The sequence below is a fragment of the Rousettus aegyptiacus genome, unplaced genomic scaffold, assembly GCF_014176215.1.
Source record: "Rousettus aegyptiacus isolate mRouAeg1 unplaced genomic scaffold, mRouAeg1.p scaffold_m13_p_2, whole genome shotgun sequence".
In the NCBI taxonomy this organism is placed as follows: domain Eukaryota; kingdom Metazoa; phylum Chordata; class Mammalia; order Chiroptera; family Pteropodidae; genus Rousettus; species Rousettus aegyptiacus.
Window position 1 is genome coordinate 41,199,759 of NW_023416295.1, and position 11,285 is coordinate 41,211,043.

Consider the following 11,285-nt stretch of genomic DNA (forward strand, 5'->3'; position numbering starts at 1 on the left):
TCCCTAAAACATAAACTAAATCATTTCTTAGAGTATATGGCAGTTTCCACTCCACAAAGAGTGAATTCTCACTCTCAAAATTCCATCATCTCCTTGATATTTCTATTACTTGATTCTAGTCTTTTATAATATTATCACTATTAGAGCTCCATTCTAATTTAATTAGCATGTCCCACTTACCAGCATGAGGTACAAAATTAAGTCACATTTCTTTTATTCAAATTAAATTTTTGAGGTTCTATTCCTCTCATTATCGTTGACTCCCGGGGATTATTTCTTAATCCAAAGGGTCCGTCTTGGTATTATCACCTTAGGGAGAGAATCCAGGAAAGCATGTTGGTGGAGGAAAGACCTCATTGCTGCCTGCTATATTGTGACTGCTTACATCAGGCTGTCAGTGTACCTGGGCAGTCAGCCCAAGCAAATGCAAGCCAGGGAGGCAAGATGTTTCCTGGGGACAATGTACGGTGACTTAGGCACACATTGAGCCCAATGTTTGGTGAGCCAGTATCCAGATACAGTTCCTGCCCTACTTGGTCTCCTGGCATGAAAGTTATTTAATGACACAGATCTTTCTATTTATATACTCATATAGACATAGAGACATTGAGAAAACAAAACAAAATAAAACAAGTCCAGATCTAGAAGGGTTTCTTATTTCAGTCATGTGCTATGCCATGAACTACTTTTTTGGTAGTTCCTGGGTGTTCTAGATGCCTTATTTCTTGCAGGTGCAGTGCTATGACCATTTTCTATATATAGGTGAATATTTCTGTCTGTAAAATCCAGAATCCAATCCATCCTACACAATGCTTCCCAATTAAACTTCATAAAGCCTAACTTCTATTGTAGTAATTAAAATTTTTTTATTGGTTCTCTACTGCATATTAAACTGTGGCCACACTCCTTAGCCTAGCATTCAAGGGTTTCCATATTCCAGTTTTATGTCTTTCTACACCATCTCATCTACTTCTAATTCAACCATTTTATTTTACTGATGAGGAAGTAGACGTGAAATTTCAAAGTTCTATTATGTACTTTGTATGTTTACCACTGAATATGCGATACTAAGAGTGCCTGGACTATAGAAAGTTCTCATTTAATATTTGCTGCATGAATTAAAGTTTAGATCCATTATATTTTCAGTTTACTTGCAACACATATATCAAAATGTACATATAGAACCTGACTCTCTCATAATTCATATGACTCCTGAAACGATTCAAAATAAAAATTATACATGTATATACATTCCCCCATCTAATATTGGAGTACATAAATTTGGAAAAGTTGTAATTATGATATTACTTCTATTTCAAGAATAATAATGATAAATATTTATTGAGCACTTTAGCATGCATCTATTGTTCTAATATTTTATATGTATTAATTTATCTTGAAAACAATCCTATACTATAGAAACTATTATTACATCAATTTTACAAATGAGAAAACTGAGTCCTAAAGAAATCAAATAATGACTGCACTGAGAGAAAAATGTAAGAAATTTTGGCTGTATCTCATGTAGGAGTAGAGTATCACAGGTAATTCTGAGTTGTCTGGCCTAACTGATTGGAAACACTGCCAATATTAAGATGTCAAACACTAATGTCCAGTGATGAACATTTGGATTTCAGGGTGTGCCTGTGTACTTTATTTTATTTATTTTTATTTTTAATTTTTTTTTGCCTACAGCACCTGGTATTACTAGGTGGTCTTCCATCCACGTACTAACCAGGCCAGACGGTGCTCAGTTTCCAAGATCAGATGAGATCGGGTATGTTCAGGGTGGCATGGCTGTAGACTGTGCCTGTGTACTTTAAATGTTTGTTTTAGATTATTTCATGTTAGAGAGAGCTCTAAGAAAACCAAGGAGAGATATTAGGATGACGATTGGCTTGGAGGTCAGAAGAGAAGTTTTGAGTGGGGCTATAAATCTAGAAGTCACAATCTTATGACTTACATAGTATTCAGATATGATATGATATGGTATGGTATGGTATGTATGTATGTATGTATGTATGTATGTATGTATATATATATCCACATACTTATACAAATATACATACACATATTCAGATACTAACATATGAAACTATGTCATATGAAACTGTAACTTAGCCTAGCTTCTGAGTTCAGAATATACCATATTTTGAAACTAAAGTTTAGAGACCTGTATAAATTAGGATTGAGTTTAGCTGCTTGTAACAGAAACCAGATTACAAATATTACTTAGGTAACAAGTCTGGAAATAAGTATTTTAGGGACAGTGCAGTTGTTAAGGGACCCATTAAAGGTTTCTTATAGCTTCTTACTTTTCCATCCTAATGATGGCATTTACATTCATAGTGTTTTGCTGGATTCTAGGCATAAAGAAGGAAATGAAAAGGAGGAAGAATAGTGCCTATATCAGGAAAATTAAGCATTCCATTTTGTTTTCACTGGCTGGAATGTGTCACATGGCCATCCTTATTTTAAAAAGTCAGCTGAAAAAATCAAGTTTTTATCTGAGTATATTGTAACTTCAAATAAACTTGAGATTCTGTTTTGTTAAGAAAGATGGGAAGAGTGAGTACCAAATAGAAAACTGGCTTATCTGCCAGACAGTTGTAGGGTTTTAGAGCTTTAATAGAATTTGAAACTGCCTAGCATAAATCCCTTCATTTTCCAGATAGAAATACTAAAGTGTTCCGTGTTATGCTGCAACTAGGCAGAGACAATAGTAAGTGAAGTTGGTAAAAACAACCTCGTTCTGGTTCTGTGTTCAGGGGCACATCCATCATACCACACTGCAGTGTCAGCAGACTAAAAGTCTAACATCCTCGTCCCAGAGCCCTCCACTTCCCACTCGACTCTCATAGTTCTCTGTGTATATTGTCATTATCATACCACACTCTACAGTAATTATTTGTTTCTGTGTTTATTTGCCCTCTAAATTGGAAACACTCCCTGGAGCAGGCACAGTGATTTATTCATTTTTATCTCCCGCCCCTTTCCTCGAGAGTCTCAGAGAATACTCAGAATATTGTAGATAGTTGATAGGTTATTGTTAAATGAATTAAACTCACAACGAAGAATATAACCTCAGGATAATGTTTTAGTGGGCTCTAATGAAAGGATATAAAGCATTGTTACAATGTTGAATTTTATCCCAATAGCCCCTGGGGCATTGATTAAAATCATTATCACAATATTATAATCACAGACTTTAGGGCTCATAAAAATCATCTGATTCATTCCCCTTGTTCATATAGTCTCTTGTTTTATCAGCATCAACTAAGGACCAGAGATGTTACATTGCCTAAGTTTACAGAATCAGTAGGAGGGAGGGAGGAAACAAAGATAGAAGTTATTCTTAAGGCATTTAGTGTTGTTTTGAACATAGCACATTGCCATAATTTTAAAGTGATGATATATTTCACTTTTATATTTTATATGTTCAAAGTCTAAAATGGTTTATGCTATTTTAGAATACTGACCTTTGATATACTGCTAGATGAAGATGCAAAGGTTTTCACATATATGATATTATAAACAGATAACAGTAAAAGAGGGCCAAAATTTATTATCAAGATTGAACTTGAGTTTTTCCACTTCCAGGGATTCATACTCATAATACATCTTTAGCACCCCTCCAGGGCACCTTAGATATTCTACTTTCTATTTGTAACAGGGAAAATAGAGGTTAAGATAAAGGCCAGAGCAACTGTCAGAAAGCATTAGTTTTGCTACTCTGCAAACATATCCATTTGCTTAAATTACACTGGCTCTTAGCATCCACTTTTGCTTATATGCAACAGGGCCAACACTATTTTCTCAGCACTTTACTCATTTGAAAATGAGAACATGCATTTTATATGATTAAATAAATTAGACCAGGCTAGGATATGACACATAGTCCTTGTCCCCAAGACCTAAGTAAAATCAGGGAAGCCTATTAAGAGCTAGAGCGTGGGCATAAAGTAAATCATGTGGAGAACTAAACATGAGCTCATCTATTTCTCATATATATCTCATATCATATATATCAAATATATCTTATATATTAATAACAATCTTCATATTTTTGTTACATGTAGTCATGTGAGTACTATTCCCCTGGGACATAAATTTCACTTAATGTAAATTTGCTGAATAAAAGTGATTTATGTGTCTTCTTCAATTCAGGGCAACGTACAAAAGAAGGGAAAATTTCAGATGTTGATTGAACGAGAGATAGTTGGTTAAGTCAAACAGGATCAAATGGAGTTTGCATGTCAGGGTTATGACCACTAACACATCCAAAGGGTTTGAGCCTAGGATTCTGTTTACAAAATATATTCTCATTCTTATACTTGACCCAAGTTGATCTTTCCTAAAACCTCATAATATAGTAAAAGGCAAGTTTTCTTATTTCTAGATGAGAAAAACGAGGCTCAGAGAAGTTCTGCACTGCCAAATTCTGACAGCTGCTCAGTCCAAGAACTCCTAAATTCCAGGGAGTTCTACTTCTAAACTCTGGATTTTCCCATCTTTTCCTGTTACAAGTGGAGCAGCCCAGGTTATGATGGTCAGAATCAGTGTACATTATAAGAGCCAAGCTGATGTTTCATAAACATTTTTTAAATTAATTTTTAATCTAGTTTAGTTACTAAACAACTATACTTAAGACAGGTATCATCTGAGATCTCAATCATTCGGTAAAAGTATAAAATACTTAAACAGTAATTAGTTCTGCTACATAACTGACCTGTGCTACATTTAATGATTATTATTTTAATTCATAATTGTCTAACATCTACCTACCTATTGCTATGGGACAAAGAGGCTCTTTTCTGTGATATGTGTGCCCTGTAATCCTGTCTTTATGTTGCTTCATGAAAAGCTGATTAGGAGAACCCATTAAAGTCTATATTAAAAGAACTGTGGGAAAATAATGAATCAGAAAACTGACAGAGGGAGTTAAATAAAAAATAAATCCTTTAGCACATGTTCATTCTTTTAAAAATGTATGCATTTTTTTTTTTACAGGGAAGGTTTAGAAGTCAGTTAAAAACTCATATCAAAAAAGGATTTATTGTGAATAATTCAGAACCTTCTTCCACACAGCACTGTTCTCTTGTAATCAAACTGGCTTCGAATAACAATATTATATACTACCACTATCTTTATATTTTTACTTATTCAGTGCTTTAGAGCTGAAAAGAGAATTTTTACATTTTACCTTTTTTCTATTTTTCTTTATGTACCTTTATGCATCCTCTTCCATCTACATACTTACTATATTTCTCTGATGATCTTATTTTTTTGTCTAAAATATTAGCTCAGGAGTTAATCTTGTATCATGGTATCAAGATAAATATAGATGTTCAGTTTTGAGAATATACAAACAGTATAAGATTTTTAGCTAAGAAGATAAATGTCCTGAACATCATGCAATAAATTTAATGACAAAATAGTTCATAAATCACCCAGAAGCTCTTCATTTTCTTGGATCACAGAGACTTAAGAATTCCAGAAATGTAGTCACACTCTGATACTCAAAGGTGATTCATATTACCTATATCATCATCTCTATCTGAGGTTCCACCTGAAAAATGCTTGAAACTCTTGGTTGGTCTTTCTATACACACCAGGACTCATCACTGGTAATAGCTGTCATTGAAGGATCTGGTTTATATGTGCCTTGATTTCTCATTCCCAAAGTTTTGCTTAAACTTTTGAACTTTATATTCCATGTTAGCTGATATTCTGCCATTCTTCTCCCATCATATAGCTCAATTCCTCTGCTTAAAATTATGTAACTCTCTAATGTGTGTTCCATCCATCCACATTGTTTAGTATTTCTTATGCTTCTGTCCAACTTCATAATTTTCCTCTACGTCTAAACTAAGACCATGTACATGGTCTGGGCAAGAGGGAGAACTAGATGAAGTTTGACTTTGGGTGTCCCATCCTCCTCAGTCTGTACGCTCAGCTCCATCTTTGTGACTCTCCCAACCACTCCTCTAATTAGAATGTGCTTTGAGGAAAGAGTACTATAAATATTAATTAAATTTTTTTGTGTGCTTAAGTTACCTTAACTGATAGATTTTAATATTAATGCAGTAACTATAACTCTGGAATCAAAGAATATGAAAGATACTTCAGGCATCAAGGAGGAAGAGAAATCCCTAAGAAGACTGTGATGAAAACAGTAAAGAACAGAGAGTTTGTTTCCAGAGTATAAATTTGGCTGATTCTTTATCTGAATAAGAATCTGACTTTGTGACCCTAAGAGTAGTTTTCTCTACTCTGGTCCTCTGACAGACATTTTAGAAAGATTGAGAATGAGATCTCTGACATTTTAATTAAACCCCAAAAAGCGATATTTGGCTTAAAAAGAATGATGTCAAACTCGGTACCAAAAGCAAAACATTTAAGCTTCCTTATTTCATTTAATTATTGAAAATAATGTAGATAAGGAAATATATTCTTGGGAAGGAAAATATTGGGAATGGAGACATCCTTGGGAAAACAGACAATATAAAGGTTAAAGTACCTAATTTTTTTAATGACTCGAAAGTACCTGATTTGTAGTGACTTAAAAGGCATCATGATCTTTTCCCTATCATTTTGCCTACCTCCCAATGAGCAATTCAATTTTTATTATACTTGAAACAACTATTAGATGTTATTAAAACATCAGCCTTAAGATAAAAATCGGTCAAAGACATCACTTGATTTTTTATTATTTTATATCTTGAAAATTACAACTTAAAGCATGCATTTGATAATCCTAGTAATGGGTTACAAAATGCTGGGTATGTATATATGTCTTCAGTGGCAGAGTGTATTTTCTCAAGATGGCTACACCAATCAATATATATTTCATCTTATATATTCTTCTTACAATGTGACATCAACATTTTGATCAAGAGGTGAGGTCTATATTTCCTTGTTCTCGATTTCTCTAACCCTGCCCTCTCTGTTTCCAGGTCTGTGGAAACCCAGCCACCAGTAAGCAAGCCCATACCAGTCCACATGGAGATACTATACAGAAGTTACACACGAAGAGAAACCGGGTCCTCTAGCCAATAGCTAATGACAACTGCGAGCTATGGGCAAGCCTTCAGATAATTCCAGCCCCCAGCCTTTGAGTCTTTCAACTGAGTCCTTAGGCATTATGGAACAGAGATAAGCTGTCCCCTTTGTGCTCTTTCTAAACCCTTAATCATCATGATCCATGAGCATAATAAATGATGGCTTTACTCAAATATATTTTGTGTAATTTATTATCTAGTCATAGTAACTGAAACACCATCATATTAGAAATATGTACCTGATGTCTTTGTTTTCCACTCTTGGCTTCTATCATCAGTACAATTCTTGACTGTTTAAAAAAATGAGACATATGCTACATCATCTACTCCATTCTTTTCATAGCTTTGAATCTCCTACGCGAGTTCAATATACTTCCAGAAGTAAGACACGGCACAACTATATTTCAAGACTAAATGAGCAATTCAGAAGCCACATGGGAACAACATATTCTTTAGCCCTATCTCTAGTGGTACCCAGATACAGAGATATTCAATTTATTTCAACAGATAATTATTGAGTATCTGTATATGTGAAACAAGAAAAAAGGGAGAATTAATATTTATTAAGTAAATTGTACATGGCTGGCACTATTAGTTCTTTAAATATTTACAACAATCTCATGAGGTAGAGCATTGCCACAGATGAGACTCAGAAAAGTTAACCTTTCCAGATATAACTGTCAGTAGGTGGTAGAGCTAAGATTCAAACTTATATCTGCACCATAACAAATATATGCCTCATTTTTATAATAGGATAGTAACAGAAACCACATCAATGATTGTCATGCAAAATGAGTAAAATAGTTTGTGAAAATTGCCTAGAACATAGTAAAAAATAAATACTAAATGTTGTTATACCATTTTGTCTTGCCTTTGGACTTGGTACTGATACTTTAAAAATGCAAAAATGAGTAAGATATAGTTTTCATTGTCAATAAGTTTATAGTTGTGGGAGTGTTGAGTTGGAGCTGTATTGGTTTAGATGTTGAGGGAAATACACAAAAAACCTATAATGTGAAATAAACTTTAATAAATGACAAAAAAGGTACAGGAACAAGATTACATTCATTTGAGATATCAAGACGTTTTCATGGATGAAACATTACTGAGGATGGACCTTGATGGTTAAAATTTTATTTTAATAGACAGGAAGAGTAGTGAAAAAATACAAAAAGCCTCGTGAACTATTCAAAAATTCTAAGAAGTTCAGTATCCCCAGAGAAAAGAACTCAATTTTTTAAAAGAAAAATTGGATATGTTTATAGGCTTAGGGAAAGGAGTCAATAAAGATTTTAAGGATAGATATAGAAATGTGATGGCTATCCTGAAAGAAGCGAGAATGGGGTGGATTGAGGGAGATGTGAATACAGTGCCATGAACAGCTGGAGAAGCACCTCATTCTCAGAGAGTAGAGGAAACTGTGGCCATAGATAAAAGGATAGGGAGCAGAGGAAGGATGCACATGACAGCCTCAGTTCCTCTGTTGGACAGGAAATGAGATTTTATATGAGTGATGGGAGAGGGCTTAAAGAGGATAAGGAATGTTTAGAATGGTTTTGAAAGGGAATGAAAGAAGCCGTTGAATAAAGACAAATCCAAGGATTGTTGATAGCGTTGCTCCCACAATAAATATTCATTGTGCACCTTGCATGTGTCAGATGTTGAGAGTACAACAATCAACAAAGCAAATACTGACTCTGCCTTCAAGAAAGAGATTAGGTAAGGGAATGGAAATTTATTATTCAGTGTGTTACAGCCAAATAGAAGTCTATTTCATAGACACCTATAGGAGCATGGTTTAGGAAGGGCACTGAACTTCAAATCTGTGAGTTAGAGAAGTGCTTTCCACAGCACATAACATCTAGATTGAAAATAGCAACAATAATAAAACTGTAGGCGTTAACCAAGCAAAGAGAGAGGAGTGGAAAAGTGTTGAAATACAAGGCCTATGAGTGCAAAGACTTGTGATTATAGGAGGTCTGGCATACTTTTCACTAAAAAGAGTGCCTTCTTTACTTAGATGTTACATCAAGGAGTATGATCTAACCCCCTAAGATATTAGAGAAACACCATGTGGTTTGACATAGAACAATCAGCTCAAATCTACATTTTAGAAAGATGTCTCAGTCAAAGCTCTTGCTGGCAAAAACAACAACAAACAATAAACCAGAATTCCACTTGAGCTGACTTAGCAAAAAGGAGAAATTTATTAACTATATATCATAGTGCTTTTCAACCTTTTTCATAGCCAGCACAGATGGAAATGATAATATTTATACAGCACCCTGGGGAAAACAGAGGAGGCTGGTTGTGGCAGGAGGCAATCAACCTGGGGACTCCAGCTGCCCTAAGGGCTCAAGGGGTCAGTATCACAGCACACAACTTCAGCATACCGGCTGGGGAACTCAGACCCATTATATGAAATTATAGGCTCAGGGATAAATCATGAGCCTGAAAGACTGGTTGAACCTCATGAGGGGCTGGGGCTAAGAACTCTAAAGCCATCAGAAGTCAAGCCTGTCTCTCTCTTTTCCTGGGACAAAAGGGTCCTATATTTACTCCTGTCTGTATATACTTCTTTCTCTCTTATTGAGCTAGATTCTTAGCTTCCTTGTGCATTAGGCATAAGATACTACCTCAGAACTCCTACATGAGCAAATTATTCATTAAAATATTTAATAAGATGTACTCACAGTTCTTAGTGCTAACCCTAAGTTCCCAAGAAACTCTATCTGATTGGCCCAGGTAACCATCCTGCTTGAATTCTTTTGTTGCTGTTAGTCAGAAGTAATAAATATAGAGTCACAAAGACCCACTCTCATGTGCTTAAAAGTGGACATTTCCAGAGAAGGGGCTGCAGAAGATAACAAGTGCTGAAAGGTCCCTCTAGCTGCAATATGAAATACATTCAGAAAGGAAGGTGATATGGGAGTAATGGAGATGAGTCGAGAGGCTGCTGCAGAAGCCAAGAAAGGGTCCAGAATGGCCAGAGCGGGAATAAGAGCAGTAGTATAGAAATACAGATCTCTGAGAAACAGAATAAAGGTGGAATTAATAAGGCTCGGGGTTTAATTGCAAGTGAGTATAAAAGAAAGGTTTCTGGCTTGAACAACCAGGTGAAGAGGACAAGGTCATTCACTGATGAAGGACAAATAAAGAAGTTTAAGAGATGGAATGAGTTTCAGTACTGGATGCAAATCTAAAGATTCCATGGGAAAGCTAAGTGGATATATATCCAATATTAGCTGCTTAGGAGAGACTGGAGCTCAGAAGAGCTACCTAAGGAGATAGATTTGGGAGTTTTTTAGATAATGACTGAAGTTTTGGGTGAAATTGTACAGTTAGAGAATTTAGAGTGAAAAGATAAGTGGTAGAACAGTGAAAAGATCTCTAAAAAGTCCTAAATTTGAGAGTCAGAGGCTTCCAAAAGGGATGAAGAAAGACCATAAAAATAAATGGGAAAATCAAAGACAAAAGAAAGGATTTTTTCTACAGGTGGGAAATGGCCATTAATGCCAAATGTGAAAATGTAGAATAGAATACAGAATAAAAAGGGCTCTTTGGATTTAGCAATAAGAACCTTGGCAAGAAAGAAGTTTATGTAGAGAGGTTAGTACAAAGGCCAAATTGGAAAGCATTTAAGAGTAAATATGAGACAAGAAAGCAGAGCATGAACAAGACTTACAAGAAGTTCAGTTGTGAAAAAGTAGAGAAGTATGCCAATAACTGGAGAAGGTGGCATCTTCAAGCTAAAGAGTGGAACTTGAAATGGTGTCAGTGGCTCATGAGAAGTGCTGAATCTTTCTACATATGACTAAACTGCAGATAGTAATGCTTAACTTCAGGGTTTAAAAGTGGATTCTCTAAGTCATTTAACCTATAACAGGTGAACAAAGTCTTCAAGGCACCAGCAGAGATCATGGTTATATCACTCATGTTAGAGCAAGCCCGTCACATGTCTCTTATTGAAAAGAAACAGGCTGTTCCTCAGCACCCTCCCCCCCCCCCAAAAAAAAATGAGTCTGCTCATAAAAAAAGATAACCCAAAAGAAACAGAAGGAATATTTAGGGCTATAAAATATATAGCATTCAGTGCACACAAATAAAAGGAAAAAATAGGATGAGAGAGACTTAAGCCCTTAATATCATGTCTAGAGCAGATTATATATATATATAGTCATGAAGGAAGAAGGATGGGCAGAAGGGAAAGAGAGAGAAAAGGAA

At 35.2% G+C, this 11,285-nt stretch overlaps 1 pseudogene; it reads right to left on the reverse strand.

Annotated features, from left to right (window-relative positions):
* Window positions 1–1,686: 1,686 nt before the first annotated feature.
* LOC118614197 lies at window positions 1,687–1,805 on the reverse strand (annotated as a pseudogene).
* Between the last annotated feature and the right edge of the window lie 9,480 nt (window positions 1,806–11,285).